Consider the following 21,275-nt stretch of genomic DNA (forward strand, 5'->3'; position numbering starts at 1 on the left):
GGACATACTCCCTTTTTTTTGGTTTTGTTTTGTTTTTTGGTTACATACAGCCAGGGTGATAGAGAAGACAACTATGATATACAAACCTGCCGAATTTTGCAGAACAGCATCAAATAATAACAGAGCAGAATGGAATGAGTTAATAAACAGAGGAGAGGTTCTAATGAGGGAAATCCAGTACAGCAGTAGACTTTGGAGGTACCCAAGTTGATCCAGGTTTCAGAGATCCATTAGATCTAACAGCTTTAGAGTGGCCCTGAGTCCAGTGTTGACTAATGAGGCTCAAAAAGTCAGCCACCTCTTCTTGTGAGTTTTTCATACCAATCACATCTACTGCCTGAAATCTGGATAACAATGACTTTAACCCTGTTTACCTTAAATTCTTCTATTGGTTTATTTAAAAGCTTGACTCTTTATAAAGACAACTTTTCTGAAAAGAACATTTATGTAGTTATAGGAACTGAGTTTATTAATAATAGTTTCCATTTCTGGGTTCTGGGCTAAATGCTTTGCATGCATTAGCTTACTGAAAACCCATAAAAACCTTCTGCAATCAGAATCATTATCTTGATTTACTGCCGAAGCAACTGATTCTCAGGGAGGTTATATAAGCAACCCTGTTGGTATGTGTTTAATATATAAAGAGCCCACTATTATTTATTGCCAACCTCAGGCTCTCATTCATATGCTATGCTATTTTATTTAGTTGTTCTTTTTATTTGTTCTTTGTATCACACTTTAAGGAAGTTAAAGTATAGCTGTTATCTAGCTCCAGTCCTTACCAGGCATGGATCATGAAATTGTCTTGGAAAAGAATCCAATTTCCTATAATCTCTGTCTGTCTCTCTGTCTCTGTTTCTCTCTGTAACTTTCTCTCTCATGAGTATCAGGGGTGAAGGGAGAGAGAGTGTGTGTGCATATGTATGTGTGTGAGAGAGATATTTTGAATGAGAGGAAGGGGTAGGCAAGATCTGTTTGGCTATAGCACAAGAGACTATACTGGAGAGAAAGACAGGAGACAGACACTGTATTCTCAGCCTGTGTGCAGGGTTTTGGTTTCCATTCCTGTAACTATGGATAGCACAGAAGGGTTTTGGGTGGGTGAACAGCATGAACAAACTGAAATTCTAAACTGATCACCTGAACACCAATTGGAAACAGAACAGAAGTTGACATTAAAAGGAAAAAGTAGTTCCAATTAGTGACAACTGCAATGGCATCCTTGTCCCAAAACAATGATTGTCTCTCAAGATGACGAACTAACAGAAGCATTAGAATTCTGGGCTGGTTGCCCTGGGATAAAGGTACCTCCAGGATAAACCTACAATATAGTTAAGTAAACAAGTTATGAGCACTTGTTTTGGATATAACTCCGGTTGTCATTTATGGGAATATTGGTTGCTATGATCACTGCTGCTAAATTGCAGCCAACACTCGATCTGTCCCTATTTCTCCCTCCAAGATTGTTTCACGTCAAATAATCAGAGTCTACTAATTTGTAGTGTTACCTTGCTTCACAAATCCTGATCTTTCAAAGGGTAATTCCATTAGTTTTCTCAGGTAGTTGACTCAGGAAGACATGGTGACTTACTTCTAGTCAATGACAAAAGGAAGCTGGGGAGTATGGCACTGTGCTCCTAAAGAGAGTATATGTCTCATAAATGAATGCTCTAGGAAGTGAATGTTAGATATGAAGCCAGGGACTAGCTGGGCCTGTGGGTGGAGCAGCTGGGAGATAGGAGGGATCTGCTATTTGGATCTGATCTTAACAGCACCATTAAGCAATCAGTTAACCAGACTAACTACCTTCAGGTCTCTCTGCCTCTGACTTTCTATTACAAGGGACGATAAAGCCCTTAGTTTGAACTTGAGTTTCTCCCATTTGAATCAACCAGGTGGCCAGGCTTGTAATAATTGCTGCCCATGAATCTATATCTATATTGTGGATGATAGTTATATTTGCTGCATTGAAACATAGTTGTTTGGTTTATATCATGTAATATAGTTGGGTACTTAGTTTAGTACCTAATGAATTCTTTCAGTCTGCTGTTGCTATGGTGATACTTTTAGTCCTTTCTTATATTGGAGTCAATGACAATGGACTCCAATTACACATGGCCCCATTTCTACAGGATGTTCTCCAAGCAAGTATTTGGAAATAAATAGACTGCTATTTATTTTTTACCTAGATTTATCTAATTCTTTTAGAGTTTTAACCGAACATGTAAATATGCACGAGACTGTCTTGTTATCTTCCTTTCTCTCCATCTCTCTCTTCCTCTCTCCCTCCACCCCATCTCCCTTCCATCCCCCATCTCTATCTTGACAATAAATTTCAATGAAATTAATTAGATTGGTTGTGCAGATGATTCAGTTTGATTCTTAGGTTGTCAGAAACACCATCTGGGTAATCTTGGAGCCAGAACCTTCCGTTGGCTGTAGTCTCCTCTTTGAGAAGGACTTCCACATGATTGGCACTGTGTAGGGTTCATCTTGGCAACCCTTACTCACTTGTTCTGTCACAAGGAATACTGAGTCAAGTACTTTGATATTTCTTGAATACACAGATCAACAGCTCAGTTCTTTATTCAAATCCTAATATGATGTTTGGACCAGTGTCAACCATTTAGAGGTTTTGACTTCCAAGATGAATTGGGTAATTTAAAGCCCCAAATTATTTATTACCTTGGAGTACTAAGCCTGAAAGGCTTGTTTTTCTTTCTAACTTTGTTTCTCCCTCTCTCTTCCCTCCTCCCTTTCTCCTTCCCATTCTTCCTCCTTCTTTCCATCCTTCTTTTTTTTTTTTGCTTTGTTTTACTTGTGTTCACTGGGTAATTTCTAGAATCATGTTTCATTTGTAACATTTTTCTAAGGCCACATTTATTCAGGGGCTGGGGCTAGGCACAAAATCATGTGAGATTTAGGCATTCTTCTAATCCTGTCCACCCCACAGTGAGGTCCCTGTTGGCATCTCTCCAGCTGCAAGTATATATACAGTGTTTTCTTTTCTGGAAGCTCCAATAGGAGGTTCAGAATTGGTTTATAAAGACTGGGACAATCATGCAGCCAAGAGGATGAACGCCTGCATAAAAAAGCTAACATTTGAGTGCAATGTGTGGTGCCAGGGGACCGATATGACATTCCTGTCTCCGTGTAATAGATGCAGACCTAGAATCAGACGCAATAACACATCTAAGTTACTAGCTGGCAGCTAGTAGACATGGAGTTTGAAGCAAAGCATGCCTCACTCTCAACCCACTTTCTGGAAAAGCAGTATCATGTAGCAAGAAGCTGTGGCCAGAAGAGTTTTGGGTGAGTTGGTTCAAAGTGATCCTATCATTTACTGAGGAGCAGTTCTTAGCAAATTGCTGGGCTCTGTGCCTACCTGTCCTCTCTTGTATAACATGAGTAATACTATTACCCACATTAAAGAGTTGTGGGGACAGAATGTCAGGGGGCTTCCTGGCATGCTGAAGGTGTTAAATGTACACCTTGAATACTATATCGTGTTCTTTTCTATTAGATATATGTGTCTGTGTTGCAGTATTTCCACTCAGAAGCAACGGCACTGGATATATTGTCATGGGAACACAAATGTTTCTAGATGAGTTGCTTATTTTTAACCGGAGCGCCCAAGTGTTTCAGAGTAAGATTTGAGTATAGATCTTTTAGGGGTGAGAAGAGATCAGACAAGTTTATTTCTACTTTTTCTTGTTTAAAGATGGTTTTTAAAAATAAAGCATTTTATTTTCTTTCAGATGTGTTTTTCTACACAAATATCACCATACTTTGTCTTATTCTTTCTTCATATTGCTCTTTCCCATCCTTCTGCTTCCTCTGTTGGGGGCCACCCAAACGGTTCCCATTTCTGTTTTCAGAACATTGTTTCTTTGCTCTCTCTTGCTACCCACTATCTTCCTTTAGAACGTTCAAAGTCCACAACTTTTATAGTCCCGTTTATTGAGTCTTTGAAACTAGAATACCAGTATATTTTCAACCATGCCAAGTATAGAATGAGACATTTTGGGGGTTAAAAGGGAAGCCTCACTGAAGATGCTAAGTAAAAAGTCAACATTTCTACAAGCCTCTTAGACATTTCAGGGATTAGCTGTGAGTGAGTAGGGCTTCACTTTTCATATCAAGGCTTAAACATTTCCATATAATTTAAAATAGAAGTCTAGGTAACACACATGCATTCTTTTTTTTTTTTTAAGAAAAACCTATTAGCAGAGCCTATATTTTCTTATTTATTTTAACCCCATCATCTTGTCTTTATGGCAAGGTGTTTTAATATTTTTCGTTGGTCACCTATAAGTGATTCCGTAATGATCACATTGGTCTGGAATCTGGACTATTAATAAATCCCCAAGCTGGAATAAATTTCATCAGCAAGCAAACAATACACACAGAAATTCCCTTCTTGGCTTGTCAAGTAAGGACTAGAGAAATGCTTGTCTCTGCAAGCTGCATGAGACTCATAAATTCCTTCACAAGGATGAGGAAATAGTCCATAAACACAGACAATTAATAACCGTGTGCCCTTGGGGCAGAGAAAGCCCCTCATACTTCCACAAACCCGAGGAAAAACAATGCCTTTTCCTTGTCCTTGAGAACTCTGCCCTGGGCACCACTCACCCATAACACGTGTGCAGAGTAAAATAGAACTGTAAACTGGAAGGTTTTTTTTTTTGTCTTTTTTTTTTTTTTGCGTGTATATTTTTCATGCTTGGAATTGATTTCTTATTTTTCTTTCAAGAACAAGGCCAACGTTCCTTTACAGAAGCCACTCTGTTTTACTGTCAGAACACAGGGTTAGGCTGAGTCGATTTATCAGCCTGCCTCAGGAATCTGACTCACAGGAACCTGACCTATCAGAAAACTCCATCCTCTTGACCATGTGACTGATGCAGACATTAAGATCCAATGCTGGGCCTCCATTTGGAACTGCTCAGAAAGAACACTCTGTATGTATACCTGAAGCTAGAATGGCACAGAGGGGGCCCTGCTTGCTTGGAAAGCAGTGGATGAATTCTTAGAGATGTAGGACCCAGCTGTGACGCTGTTATTGGAACATTTTGATCTAATGCCTGGAGTCTCTCTATTCTTAAACTTTCTACTAATTTACTGGAGTAAAGAGTTCATTTTTTTAACTGATGCTTTTGTTTTTTTAGGTTAGTTAAATTGTTTTTTTTATCATTTGTATAAACAGGTCCTCACTAACTAAACTGAAGTATAAAATATATCATAATATTTATCTGAGTAAAATCTTAGCTATCTGAGATGGACCGAGTAGGAATTTGAAATGACATTGAACGACGTGTGAAATTTTACAAGGGTAGTGAGGTAGGAAAAGCTACTTCAGGGAGAAATAATGTCATGAGAGAACAGGAAAGGTGAGGAATTTAGGGTGGATAGGGTATCATCTTGTAGTGGGAAGCGATGAGAGATGGGCTGGAACACAAGTGTGTCGGGCTTCATACACCACGCTGAGAAGTCCCAGGAGAGCTGGTGTTATGGGTCATGTGTGTTGGCTTGCTAACTACGATGAGGAATGAGCATCTGCCGCACATGCTGTGGGAGGAAGGCGGATTTGGAGGCTGCAGCAAAGACTCGTGAAAACAGTAGAACGTTAATTGTGTTAAAGTCAGTAAACGTAAGGAAACTCTGGAACCTTTGCCCTTAAGTCAGGTTCTGCTGATTGGCCACTCCCCTTCCCATTTTGGCCTTCTCGGTATCTTGTTCCACAGAGCCGGTGCGGGTGCAACTGTTAATATTGTTCCTCTGTTTGAAACCCAACTGCTCTTCCAGGCTATCAGTAGTCAACATGGATGGATGGTGGGACTGAAATTCTCGCGTGGTAGTTCTGTGGGATTAGATCTCTTTAAAACAACGAGTCTTTGCTGAGCAGGAAAAATGCTGTGACTGAGTCCTGAGGAACCTGAGAGACCGTAGCTTTTCTTCGCTCAATGCAAACAACAACTTTGACAACCAAAACAAAGCTGACGGACTCCCTGGAAGCTGGCGCGGAGCTCTGTGTCATGGGATGTGGGGCATGTTGCATTTCTTTGAGGTCACAGCTTTAAATCTGACCCATGGCTGCAAGAACCTCTGTCTGACAGCTCCTTGGCAGGCACTGGGAAGTGAGTTATGGGTCTCAGGGCCGTTTCCAGTAGCATGAGCCCACTTCAGCGGAGCTGTTCCAGAGTTCTGCTGGCGAGTTGGGGGTGGTAGGAATAATGGAGACACAGCTGCTTCGTCCTCCTCCCGACTGGGAGGTCCGTTGGGTTAAAGGCTGGAGTGAGGGCTGGTTATCATTGTGGGAGGATGCTGGATGTTGTTAGCGGGGTTCTGCATTCTTCCTCGTGCTCAGCTACAGTTTTAAGGAGCAGGAATTAGAACGGCTTTGGATGGCTTTGGTGTTATGACCACCTCTTGTCCCCTAGCAGAGAGAAGTTGTCTCCTCCAGATCTATCAGCTAGAGAATCGTTAGAGTAGCGTCCAGTCTACATCTCAGGTCAGAGAGACTCCTCATTTGGTGGCCACTTGGAACTGGTTTGAATTTTTCCGAGGTCTCCTTCAGTTTCTTCTCAGTGCCTTCTTGCTCACATAAAAAGACTACACACATTGATTTTGAGGGAATTCAGTGTTTTCTGGTGGAGCGGTGGATCTAAAATAGAGGAATGTTTGGGGTTTTCATATTTCAACGTCTACCAGTATCTGTATTTTCAGAAAACTGTAAATGGAAAAAAAGTGATAAAAATACCATCTGTAAAAAGAATAGTCACCTATCAAGCAACACCCTCACCAGCTCTCACTGCATTATTCCGCCATGAGGGCAGCTTGGACCGTCCCTCATTCACACCGGAAATGAGAGCTGAAAGCAGTAGCTGGCCCAGGCTGAACCCTCTAGCTTGTGGCAAAGCCTGACTTTATCACTTCTCAGTCCGATTATTAGGACAACACTGTTATCACTCTGCCCTGCTACACCATGCTGTAGAAATAGATGTCCCCAATTTAGATAAAGTGGGTTGTCTTATATATCCATGTCCATCATGGATGCCAGGCACTCAGCTGGATACCTTAGAGATTTTTCTCAATTCTTAGTATAAACTGTATGTTGGGTCTTACTTATTTCTTCTCTCCTTTTAAAGAGAAGGAAATTGAGATTCCAGTTACCTTGGTCAAGGACTCCTAGGTGCTAGGGAGATCTGGGGTTAGGATCCAGGTCTGCTGTACTGCAAAACCCACACACTGGACTGCTGAAGCTGGTGTGGTGCATTTTAACAGAGACTAAAGGAGGCACATGTGACTGTTTTAGGGGACAGATCAGTGACAATGACAAAGTAGCACAAGAAGGTGGCTAATGTGATACACAAAAGGGGTCACTGTATATGCTGTAAGTACGGTGCCGGGCAGAGTGACGAAGAGCCTCATTCCTGGGGAGTTTTGAAAGAAAATATTATTTCCTTGTCTTATCCTCTTTTGATCAGTTTTGCTTTTGAAATCATCCTGGGATATCCATATTCCACTGATGTCTCTCTTCCTGTATGAAGCTTTCCTATGAACCCCAACAGCGCATCACAAAACTAACCTTCTCAGCACACTTGCCAACAGTGACTGTTATCATTTCTCTGTGGTGGGGACCAGGGATGGCAAATGCATTTCGAATCAGATGCAGACTCTGAAGGACTGAGAGAAGCTATTGAACTGCTGGTTCCAAAGGGTTCTGAGGCTTCCTATGAGCTCGGTAGGAAAGGTCACTGTGATCAATTAGTGCTGTCTGTCATGGGGCAGGTTAGCATGAAGAGGCCTGAGTACCTCCACTTGCTCTTGATTCTGCCCTTTGAGAAAATGATTCCTGGCTTCTTCAGTGGCACACGTCCCTCAGTATGTCACTTATTTATAGATTTACTGGTTCTGTGTCTCATCTCCCCTGGAGACTAAATCTGTGATTCCAAGAGAATCAGAAACCATTGTATTAAATTTCACCGTAGATTATAGGCACAGAATCTGCACTTCTAGCTTGAAGACAGAATAGCCGCTTTCCAAACAGCAACTGTCCTTTCCTTTGTTCCCACACTGTAACCCAAGCAAGTGCAAAACATGGGATTTAAGAATGGGGAACAGGAATCAGCAAAGGGAAGGGGTCAGAAAAGCAACACCTTTAAGCTAAAATCAACTTCCGTGACAGCACTCAGGAGATCAACCATTTCTTCCTTTGATAAGAGAGTACCTTGTTTTCTCTTTGACTCTGTGGTAGCAAGAGAACAAATGGCCAACAGGTAGGAATAGCTGGTTCTCTGCTCCCTTTCCTTGAGATGTTGTCAGCACACCAGTCAGGACTCACTCACAGTAGGATAATGATGTGGACCAGTGCCTGCCTCGGATCCAGAGGCATCACTGCATCTGGGCATAAATGGTTGGCAAACAGAGTTCAGTGGCTGCATCTGCCTTCGGCATGCTTTGACAAAGCTGTGAGGTCAGCATTGTCCCAGTACTGTTTCTGTTTCTCCTCTCACTACACTACACATGCTCCTTCCCTGCTCTGGGATGCTATGGCCTTCCAGGATATCCCTTCCATGGAGAATGGTATTAAGTGTTCCTTAGTTGCTTCCTTCTTTCCTACCTTGCATCCTGGCTCATGTTCCTTCAGAGTCTTCACTCTTAGCTTGATTATATTCCACTAGAACACTGGTTCTCAACCTGTGGGTTGTGACCCCTTTGGCAAACCTCTAGCTCTGAAAATATTTATGATTCATAACAGTAGCAAACTTGCAGTTATGAAGTAGCAACACAATGATTTTATGACTGGAGAGGCACCACAGCTTGACTAATTCTATTAAAGGGTCACACATTAAGAAAGTTGAGAACACGAATCTAGAATAAGTTAGACAACCAATGTAGTCCCCCACTGCCTTAGTTACTTTTTGGTTCCTCTAATAATACACCAGGAACACAAGCAGTTTACTAAAGAAAAAGCTTATTTTGGTTTACAGTTCCAGAGACGTAAATGTCCATCATGGCTGGAGGACACAAAAGCGAGAGACAGGCATGGTGCCCAGAGCAGCAAGCTGAGTGCACTTGTCATTTACCACAAGCACAAAACAGGAAAAACAAACTGGAAGTAGGGTGAGAATTTACACTGTCAGAGCCCACCCCAGGGACACACTTCCTCCAGTAAGTCCTCATCCTAAATTTTATCAAACAGCATCACCAACCTGGGACCAACTGTTCAAATATGGAGGCCTATGGGGGACATTTCTCATTAAAACTACCACAACGTTTTTTCCTACCGTACTTAGTTTTTGAGGGGTGGGTAATAGAAGGAGGCAGGTCACTATGAAATATCCCAGAAACTTGGCATTCTCCTATCTCCCGAGGGCTGGAAATACAAGTGTGCACATCCTGTAATTTTCCTTCTAAGTAGCAAAATTCTTTTATCTTGGTGGTTTGTCTGTTTTTAAGGTCCTTGTCTAATGTCCATGAGTGTAAGTCTCAGGCAGTGTGACAGTACAGAGAAGGAACTGCATATGGTCCTAACAGTTTGTTTTAAACCACGCAATGCTGTAGTCCTTTCTTCTAACTGAATACATCCACACAATGACTGTCAACCATGGTCCAGCAGCGTTGATGTGTGAGCTTATGTTTGCTGTGACAGAGCCTTCATATGGATGAAGCTATTTCTATTGCAGCTGAGAGTGAAGTGGGCTGTTCCGTGATTTGTGCGGTTGGGTACAACTCGGTACAAATGAACAACATCCAGCATGATTCTAAACTAGTGTTAAGGGAGACTGTGTCTTTACTGAGACATAAAGGCAGCCGGACTTTGTATGCAAATAGGAAAGGCAAAGTAAGCAAATGCTGGGACTGAAAGCTGCTGTTCTAGAGTTTGTGGTACCACCTCCCGTTTCAGAAAGCAGCTTTATGCCTGGGAACATAGTGAAGAACTGTACTACAATTTACAAAGTACGACTGAGGTTTCTTCTCTTGTATACCCTTCTAAGACAGTCTTGAACCAAATAATCCTATATCTTCCTTCCAGAGAATAAGAGATTAAAAAGGTTTTGAAGCACAATTAATAAACACTCAGTGACAGATATTGGGGTTCAACCTGAAGACCAGAAAAACAAAGCAGCCAGTCAGCAGCTCTTACCTCAAACTCAGGCTGAAAATGGATGATCCTGCCTCCAGGAAATCTCAGAATGAGACTGTCTGAGAGCAGTCTCCTCCCATTGTATAATCCTCTTTAGGGCTGGGATCAAAGGTGTGTACCACTGGGATTAAAGCCGAGCGCTGTTTGGTGCCTATGGCAACTACTGTGTCTACTGGGATTAAAGGTGTGTGTCACCACTGCCTGGTCTGTACGGCTGGCCAGTGGGACTGTTTTACTCTCTGATCTTTATTTATTAAAATACAAATGAAATGCCACTATAGATTTTTAAAATTAATCTTTTATTATTTGAGAATCTCATACATTTATACAATGTATTTTGATTACATTTATTCCTGCTCCTGTTCCTTTAATTCCTTCCCATTCCATCTACAACTTTGGCCTCCCTACATGTATTTGCTTTTCATAAACCCACTGAGTTTACTCAGTGTGGTCTATATGTGTTTGGGTAAAGGAATGTCTCAACCCCACTAAAATATGTTCAAAAATTTAATTAGATATATAAGGTTCAATACACAGAGGAAATAGTTGCGTGTCTATAATGAACATGTAGTGTATCACACAGATATACATAATTTCAGGAAGTAATATATGTATTTAAACATGCGGATACCCATTTTAAAATCTCGAGACAATTTTCTCCATGCCCTTCAGGTGTAGTTTTGAAGCCCAGCCTCACGACATTCTCCTCTCCACCTTTCTTGATTCCATTTCTTTGTTAGGTTCAGCTTGTTCAAGAGAAGCTTAGGATGCTGCTCAAAGATATTTCAAAGTTGACAGTGTCATCCTGAATTATGCAGAGCTCCATTGGCACCGGGCAGCCCAGTGCTGGTTCCGGCATTCATTAAGTCTTTTCAGTGCCTTAGATGACTTGCACAGTGATCTTAGTGTTGTGCGGGGGGCCACTAGTTGAGCACGATTTTCGCCAAGAGCCGCCATGGAATATAGCAATAGACTTTCTTATTGGGTTCACTTTTGAGCTTTATTCTGTCTAGAGAACCAGGAGGAGGTACTGGAATCTGATGCAGGGGCATCAGAATGGGGAAGAAAGACATAGTGATTTGATTTTGCCCTGGGCTGGACTGTGAAGACTTTGGAGTAGCAGACCAGAAGAGCCTGTGGAGAGGATGAAATCCAGTGTCTTCATAATTTTGAAAAGAAATGTGCAGTTTTGATTAGGTCTGTTTCCAAGGATGTCTCTTTCTTTGACTCTGAGGCCCAAACCCTTAACGAAATCTATTCAGTTCCTTCAGCAGGAGGCTTAACACTTAGGAACCTAAACCTTCAGACTAGAGCAATAATCTCCACAGTGGTTTTAGCAGCAGAAATGAGATGTTGTATATGAAGTGCTCCTCTGTGACTAATACAGGGGCTTCATGTGTGAAGTCTACTATGACATCATCACTACTGTCCTTAGAAGCCAGAGGTCTTTCCAAGTCAGCAAATGTAGTATCATCAGCCTTTCCTGTGTCTCCTTCCCTAGGTCCACTATTCTAGACGCAAAATCATAATAAAAACAAAAACAAACAAGAATGCTAACAGTGTTAATGGAGTTGGATTAAGCTGTTGGATACTCAATAGCTTTTTCTTCTTACTAGCCCTTTGATCAGCCCTAGACAGCAGCCTTGTCCCTACAAACTGAGATGATGGTCTGAAGGTGAAAACATGGGGAGGTGGTGTGTGCGCATGCTTGTTTATGTATAGCCAAGGGCGTGAAGTACTACCCAAACAATATTGTCATTGGACAGTTTGAGTTGAAACAAAAGGACAGTCCAAAGCCACAAGCCCATTATTTATGCTTCTTGTTTGAGAAAATTAGGCCAGCTCCTGACAGGAACACTAAATTGGATATTGGTAAGAGCTTGTCATTAAAGTGCTAATTAACAAGTGTCTCTTTGCTGCTCTCTCAGAGCACCTAATGGATAGAGATGCTGTCAGAGTCCCGGAGACAGCAGCCCGGCACTGTCCAAAAATATAGAAACTGTTATTTTCTTTTCTTACCATAACTGAGATACTTATTTTCAAACATCTTTTTCTTTTTACTTGAATTGCTGTATCTAGAAAAATCGAGAGAATATTTGTCATGAGGCTAAGTCACCAGAGGCCACATTATAAAATTCTTATTTCTGGACCTGAAGGTTAAAAGTAATTGCAAGTGATGGAAAAAGTAACTCGGAGGACAGGCCAAGGAAGGCAGGCCAGTGGCTCCTTTTGCCACCGTGCCTCCCCTACCCAGATTTAAGCCAGCTGACCCTCGAGAGCCTGCTGGCTTGACTGCCCTGCCATTCATCATTCAGGTTCACCTTTGCTCATGATGATTAACCTACTCGTTATTTCTTTAGCATATTCCATGCATAATGCACTATTGTGGTTTCTAAGGGTTCTCCTTTAAGCAGAGTTAGAGTCTAATATGGTGAGAAAAGGTACAGGGAGCCAATGAAGAGGGGAAAAGGAACTGGATTCAAAGATTCAGATAGAGCTAATGAGTCAGTGGACCAAGGCTTAGGTCAGCTTCAAAACCTGAGTTGTTGATGAGAACTCTTGGGAATTTAGAGACTAATATATGCTTTTTTTTTCAGTTAAAAGTGAACTGTGTACTGATCTGCTGATAGCCTGTCTCATAACCCCACCTCCTTCATGGTGAAGTGGCCAGTCTCCACTAGTGTGGGATTCCTTGCTCTCCAGTGGCTCCAATTGACCAGCAGTCACAGTTCTGCTGCATACCTTAGCTTCCCTATACATTACAGGATAGAAGACCATTGTCCCACAGCACCCCTCCTTTTTTTCAAAACAAAAAACTCTGAATCTAATCTCCTTTGTTTAGCTTTTTTCCTGAACATTATCCATAACAGCTTGTAACTAACACTCCAAACAAAAGCAAACATCCATAATCCGTTTTTTTTTTTTTGGGTGGGGGTAGAATGTGACCATAGTTTTCCAGGCTACTTTCTGCTCATTAGGGGTGCTGATAATCTTATGGGGACCTAAAGAAAATTTAGGAGTATGGAATATTCTGAATTGAATATTCTGTGATTCTTAATTATCTCAGCCAGCAGTCTTGAGACTGTTCTGGATATAGAACTCAAAGGAAACTCCAACAGAGGTGCTCTGAAATGTTGGATCATCTGGGCCATCTGCTCTTATCAGAGATTCTTCAGGGGGTCTTCCTTGATCAAACTTGATTTTTCTCAACCCAGAATAAATCCACAGCCTCTCATTCCTGTGAAATAAAAAACAAAACCTTTTCTCCAAAGTAACATATCTTTTGTCTTAAATTTTGAAGTCAAAGCATTTTCAAAATACAAATGTTGTATTAATCCACCAGCATTTGTAATCAGATATTTTTTAGTAGCTGTTGCTCCTTCCTCAGCCATCAGACAATTCAAAGACAACACAATAACATACAGTATCCAGATTCCCTGTGTATTTTCTGTCTTTACGTAGCTCTATTTAAAACCTCACTTCTTTTATTTTTATTTTAAATTTTTTTTTGAGACAAGGTTTCTTTGTGTATCTTTGTCTGTCCTGGAATTTACTCTGTAGACCAGGCTGTCCTTAAACTCACAGAGATCTGCCTGCCTCTGCCTCCCAAGTGCTGGGATTAAAGGTGTATGCACCACACTCAACTTCTCTGTTTTCTTTCTTTCTTTTTTATTAAGGAAGATATCCTTTTTCTTTTCTCTCCAAAGCCTACATATATTTTTAAACACACTGTATATTGTTAGATATTTTCTTCATCTGAATCTATCTTTACTGTATCTCTCTCTTTTTCTAACCATATAAGTCTTTAATTTGCCAAGTGATATGTCTAAAAATTAAAGCCATGGCTTTGTTGGCTGCATCCACCCCATTCCTTAGCTTTCTGGGAGTCTAGCTTCATGGCAGAGGTACTGGCCAGAACCAGGTTTATTGCCACACTCTATGGAGTTTCAAGGTCCCTGCCACCACCAAGAAGCATGTGTCAGCTATTCAAAGACACCATTTAAGCATTTTGTGGTGGGGCCTCTTAAAAGGGCAGCAAGGTTTCAGCAGCTAAAGCTGCGTCAGGAAGTCTCTCTTAAATGAGATGTGCTTGCCTCTAGCTAACAGAACTCATCTGAAAAAAATGCTGCTACTAAGAAGCTGTGCTTAACTCTGTCCTTTTGTGTCTAGTATTACTTCCCAAGCTCTCTCAGGTTTTAAGTGGATTTAGGTGTCCACATTGGTGCCATTTACTGACAGAAGTTTCTGTCCCTCCTGGTCCCACAGCTGTTCATCCCAAAGAAATACACAGAGTCTTACATTAATTATAAACTGGTTGGTCTATTAGCTCAGGCTTTCTTATTAACTAATTCTTACATCTTAAATTAGCCCATAATTCTTGTCTGTATTAACCATGGGGCTTGGTACCTTTTATCAGTGAGGCACTCTCACCTTACTTCCTCTTGGTCTGGATGATGACTGCTGACTCAGCCTTTCCTCTTCCCAGAATTCTCTTGTTCTCATTGCCTCACCTATACTTCCTGCCTGGCTACTGGCCAATCAGCATTTTATTAAAGCAATACAAGAGACAAATCTTTACAGGATAGAAGACCATTGTCCCACAAAAGTTCTCTGTGAATGATAGAACTGGGAGCAGTTTTCAGAGGCATCAGGGCTGGTCTTTGATGGTCTGTAGCTTGTCAATCATCCTTTGGTCACCGTTTCCACTGAATTTGCTGTTTTGCTTTGATCTTTAGATTTTTCTCACTTTCCCTCAAGTCCTAACAATTGTCACTTTGACATTTCATAGTAACAAGAGGTAGATATGTTTTTGTCCTGTTCCTTCCTCAGGTTACCTTTTCTGTAAGTGCTTGTCTTGCTTTCAACGGTCGCCTTGGTGCCTACCACATGCCCAGCACAGGAGGTGCTCAGTAATGCTCACTGAATTGTCTGCTACCCATTGACCCTGTGACGTGCTAGGTGGCTTGAAAACATTTTTGACTTGTATAATGTGAGAGGAGATTCAGGAATAATTTCACCTCTATTACCAAAATGCCAAGAGGATTCAGAAAGTCGGTGAATGGAGAAGGCTTAACAAACTCTGGATATGAACAGGGAAAATTCACAAAAAAGCTTAGTTTACAGGCTCTCTCTTATTTTTGAAGAAGTAACCTTGGCTATTCTGTCCTGGAGGCAGAGGCAATGTTTGAGGAGTCCAGACTGTGCCCATGCATCTGTCAGCACTTAGGAGCTCATTTCACTTTCAGATAATGCCTCCTTGATGAGGCCAAAGGGTACAGCCATCCAGTAATTGCCTGGTCTCAGCTTCTCAGCTTGCTTTTTTTTTTTTAAAAAAAACTTGAAAACTTTTCTTTCAAACTGATTCCCTATTTTAAAGAAAATTCTCAATTGGATCCAGTTTAAGGGAAAGAAGAGGAGAGTCGTAGACCAGAAAGTCCCAAACCAATATTACATCCTTGTATGCATGCTGTGAATTCTATCAAACTAGCTGTTATTATTGTGCTTTGGAGCCTTTCCTTCCAGAAGTCCTAGAGACAAACCTTTGAACAAAAAGAGAAATGACAAATATTACATTTCTTTACGCCATTATTAAGCTAGTATTTATTGAGTACTTATTGCAGGCCAGGCATTGTATTCAGCATTTTATTTGTATGTTCTATTTAATCTCTGCTGTCCCCACCCACAAAAAGATAGCGCATGTTAGGTTGCCTATATCACATGTGAGAGATTGATAACAGAGTTTGGATCATTTTCTTGGAAAGAAGCCAACTAAGTTAAAATTGCTGGTGGAAGATATGGCTAGGTAAAGATGGAGGTTCTTCTGTTTCCTCCTGTCATAACTAATGACAATCCTGAAATGATCAAGGGTCAGTTGCTGTATGATCCCTTGGTGCGGGAGAATTATCTATATTCTGTCAATCATATTTTAATAAAATGGTGATTGGCCAGGCAGGCAGTATAGGCAGGAAAGCCAGACAGGAAGTAGAGGTGGAGCAAAGAGACTGGGAGTATTCTAGGAAGTTCCCTTTGCCACTCCTGCGCAGACCACAGAAGAGGCAGCATGTAACTTGCCCAGCTGAGAAAGGTACGGAGTCATGTGGCTAACGTAGATAAAGATAATGGGGTAACATAAGTTATAAGAACTAATAAGTAGCCTGACCTAATGGGCCAATCAGTTTATAATCTTATGGAGTCCCGTCTGTGATTTTCCTTGGGAGTTGCCGGCTTTGGGGTACCGGGCGGGACAGAAACCCCAACAAGCCGGCCCCTCATGTTACACCTTCAGAAGCTTCCCTTCTGTATATACAAGAAGCTTCCTCTGGAGCTTTTGTGAGACCTGAAGGTCAGAGGGATTCTCACTTCAAACACTCCCCAAGTTTGTGTACATTTTGTTGGCTGGTATATAAGTCAAGGGTTTCATCTGAGGAACTGGAGTATGGAGGAGACATGTGGAGCATTGAGAGCCATTCCTGGGGGCTTCGTCTTAGTGCTTTTACCTCACACTCAGAATTTATCACTGAGAAGCAGGAAGTTGAAAGGATTGCCCACAGGATCTAAGCCTTAGGGCTCTCAGTCCTGTAAGCAGGAAGCCACATATCAGAAAGTAAACTGTGGTGTTAGAGTAACCCATTGACCTGTGGCTCCGGTCTGTCAATCTCCACAGACATGGTGTCAATTCACTTCAGAAAAAAACACACAAAAGAGGCAGCTGTGGACTTTGGATGGCCTGCTGACTTCTGACTCTTGCCTATCACTCTGATGTTATCTTATGCCTCATCAAAGATTGGAAGGAAATGGTTCACCAAGTCCTTTACCATAACCCTCCTGTCACCACAGCTTCTCAGCATGTCTGGGTCATTCTCACAATGACTGGTGTAGCAGTTTCCCACCCAGGGCACCGTAACTTCCTGATTTTCAGTTGCTACTTGTTATCAGACCATCAGTGTAGTTCAGTCTTAAACAGTGGGTTCCCTTTGAAGATGATTCCTGTAAACCTGGCCATAGCCCTATAAGACAAGGACCTTCTTTCCTTTGGAGGAACCACTGTCTCCTTAGAACCTCAAATTGGATTTGTGACTTGTTCTGTGGGGAGGGTTTCCAGATCTTCTTGCCAAGGCTATCTGGATCACCATCTAGATAAGATATCTGCATTCCCCTCCCACTCCATGCAGCTGCAAGTTTGGAGTAGGGTGCTGCTTGCTCCTTTTTTTTTTTGAGTTGCCCTCCTAGTTCGACACTCCTGTCACTGACCCCCCTGCCCTGTGATTTGTGATGCTCTTCAATCCTCTCTTTGAAACAGAGCCCCTGTTGATTGTCTTGACTCTTCGTTCATTGTGTCACGTGGAGGCAACTTTCAACCTGCCATCTTCCACAGGACGTCACCAATTTAGTTCTTGCACGTTTTGCTCTTTATTTCATTATTTTTCTTTTCTAAAAGGATACTTATAAGTCTAGACACTGCCTAAAATGTGAAAGACTATTTTAGCCTGGCTGCCCACATATGGGCAACCCAATGTGGCACAAATTTTTATAGCAAGAATGAGGAAGTATTGAACACTGTCTACTTTAATTTTCATCATACCTCTGGGATAAGAGGTGTGATGACTCACTGGGACAAGCGGCCAAGAATTTCTTCTTTCCATTTCTAGATGATTACAGAAGGATAACAAACATGCTATTCATGAGCTTCATTTATTGAAAGTTATAATGCCAATGGCTACAATATGGTAAATTGTAAAACTATGAAAGCATTCTTCCCCATTTTTTGTTGTAGAACACATCTTGCTTCAGATTCCTTCTTTTAAAATGTTTTAAAAATTTTATTTATGTATGCACATATGTAGGTGAGTGTGTGTCTTCAGAGACCAGAGGATAAGTTGAGGGAGCTTGTTTTCTGCTTCTAATATGTGAGTGTCCTGGAGTGAATTCAGGCCATCAGACTCGGAGGTAAACACCTTCTCCCACTGTCCCATCTCACTGGCCCCATAGATAAGCTCTAAAGGAAATATGAATAAATGTGTTTGCACTGACTCTTTTCACCCAACCCTTCATCCTTCATCCAGTCTGCAAACATTGACAACACTCAGGGAATGATGGCGTCCATGACAGATGTGAGCCTTGCTCCCACAGACCTTGTATTGCACAGCAAGCGGAGCATAGAAGAATAAGAAAAAAACCCAAATAAATATATAAGTAAACAAGTAATTGTAAATAATGTCAAGTGATGGAAAGAGAGTTCAACAAAGGGATGGTGTAGAGGGTGTCTTTGTGTATGTGACAGTGGGGTGAGGGGCGTTTTATTGTCTTAGGATACAAGCTCTGTCATTTCTGTTATGGTATCGTGAGCCATGGTCGCATAAATGAAGCCACAGTACCAGTGTGTTTTATTTTTTTCCTTTTTGATTTTTTTCAAAAGTAAACAAACCATCTTTTTTTCATTATACATACCAATCCAAGTTTTCACTTCCTCACCTCTTCCCATTCTTTCCACATACCCTCCCCATCCACTCCTCAGAGAGGGTAAGGCACATTGCTTTGGGGAAAGTCCAAGGCCCTCCCTACTATATCTAGGCTGAGCAAACAAAGTATCCCTCCAAAGAGAATAGGTTCCCAAAAAGCCAGTACATGTAGTAGCGATAAACCTTGGTGCCACTGTCAGTGGCCCCTCAGTCTGTCCCAGTCTTGCAACTGTCACCCACATTCGGAGGGACTAGTTTGGTCCTATGCTGCCAGTGTGTTTTATAGCACATGTTTAGTGGTAAGCACAGTTTGTAACCCTTAAGCCAAGCATCTCACAGACTACATAGCACAGTTGTGGTGGCTGTTCTTCTGGTTTGTGTGATAAGTCATGGACTTGCTGATGATGCTAAATCTTTGGAGATGCTTTTCAGGTTTGTCTTGGTAGGACAACAATGAGACTTTGAACAAGTCCTTTTCCTGGTTCCAGTATATTCAGAGAATTAGGGCGAAAAATCCTTTAGTCCTTTTCATAAAAATATAGTGTTGAACTGTTGACTGAGTTTCTGTATTGCCTGGTTTCTGTCCTCCCACCAGGTCCCACAGTTATTTAGCCCCAAAGAAATCACACAATGGTCTATATTAATGACAAACTGATTGGCCCATTAGCTCAGACTTCATACTAACTCTTATAACTTATATTAACCCATTATTCTTATCTGTGTTAGCTACATGGCTCAGTACCTTTTTCAGCTGGGCAGGTCACATCTTCCTTCTTCTGCCATGTCTGGGCAGGACTGCGGAGGAATGGGCTTCCTCCTTCCCTGAATTCTCCTGTTCTCTTTGACCTGCCTCTACTTCCTGTCTGGTTGTCCTTCCTATACTTCCTTCCTGGCTACTGGTCAATCAGCAGTTATTTAAAATATAATTGACAGAATACAGACAATTATCCCTCACCATTGAGCCCACTGGTCCTTATGTGCCATCTCTTCTTTAGAATGGGCTTCTATTCAATTGAACATTCACGATTCAGCTCATCTGCAGAGAGCTTTCTTCTACCAGTTAAATGTCTCATTCAGTTCTGAGAAATGCTTTCTCAAGCAGGCAAAAGTCTCAATTCTGGGAAGGCCCCTAGACCTGCCCCAAAAGAAAACACAATAATAAAATTTTTTAGATATAGTACAGTAAAGAAATAAAGGATGAAGATTTTGAGTCTGAGAAACCTAAGTTTGAGTCTCAACCATTATCCAGGGGGGACTTGACACAAGTAGTCAGTACTTCTGAGATCCTGTTTGCTCACCTGTAAAATGAGACCTATTGGTAATGTGTTCTTCCTTTTTTTTAAAAATTAGGTCTTGAGGAAACAGTTCTCATAAAATGTTTGTTATATGGTGTTCTTCAAATGTTAGTGGTTGTTATTATTTAGGTACATCCAGAGTTCTTTAGAACAGACTGTCTTTTCATGGTCACTTTCTGATCTGGATTAGATGTATTTATCTCCTGTATGAAGCTCCTGGCCTTTACCTGGATCCCACAATTGGTAGGAGTTCATTCTCTGCCTGATAGTTTCCTGCCTTGGGCAGTTCACTTCTTCCTTCCACTGATAGAGGAGCTTTAGTCAAAAGATAGAGTTCAAAAATAGTGAAAACAGCTTGTGAAGGGAGGAAGGAAGATAATCTTACTATTTGCCAAAAAAAAGTCAAAATTTAGTTATGCTTTCCAAGGCAAGTGTTTGATCTCTGGATTAATCTTTTTCCTGTGCACAGTATCAGAGTTTGAAAGTTTGTGCCCCTCTCCACCAAAGAACTCCCAGGCAATTTCTTGTTGTTTCAAGTCGTGAAACTCAGAAAGAATATTTCATCCCTTTTAGATATGTATCTACTTCTGGTAGATAGGAGTAGCTGTTAAATGGCTACCTAGCAACATTGCTCTGTGATTGAGGATGGGCTGTGAGGTGGTCCATGCAGTCGAACACCCAAGGGCAATTAGAAAGACAATGTAATTACACAAGTTGAAAATAGGTCAGGATTTGGGACAAACACCCAGATACCTGAGAAAGTGGCTCTGGGATTTGAAAGCCCCTGGAATGAGAAGTTATTTGGGTTGGTGTGCCTAGGGGCCCTTCTTTGTTTTGTTCTTGCACTTAAGCAGAAAGAGTGCAATTCAAAGCATGCTCCTTGGAGAGAAGCAGGGTTGCATTTGCCAGGGTAGGTAACTCGGTATCTCTGTAGGAAGACATGCATTTGAATGCATGAACTATGGAGGTGGACAGAGTTGTGTTTAATAACTGTTCCCCTACTTCTTATGTGACCAAAGCAATATTGTTTAAGTTCCCTGTGTGATTTCATTTTCATGTTGGATAAGGCAGCGAAACTTACATATGCAGTTGTGTGCATTAAGTAGGATGATAAAAGCCGTGTTTAGCAGTGTGCTAGGGAGTTGGTAAACAACTTAGCAGGATGTGACAAAATGCTAAGGCTGGCCCTCAGCTGTTACTACCTTCTACAACTCTTTCCCATGTGTTTACTTTTTCTTGCAGAGAGCCCACATGCTCACGTCTGTAGACAGAAGTTTCTGTCCTGCTTGACCCCTCATTCATTCAGTCCCAAAGAAACACACAGAGGCTTATATTAATTATAAACTATTTGGCCTATTAACTCAGGCT

The sequence above is a fragment of the Myodes glareolus genome, chromosome 13 (assembly GCF_982192425.1).
Source record: "Myodes glareolus chromosome 13, mMyoGla1.1, whole genome shotgun sequence".
NCBI classification, from domain to species: domain Eukaryota; kingdom Metazoa; phylum Chordata; class Mammalia; order Rodentia; family Cricetidae; genus Myodes; species Myodes glareolus.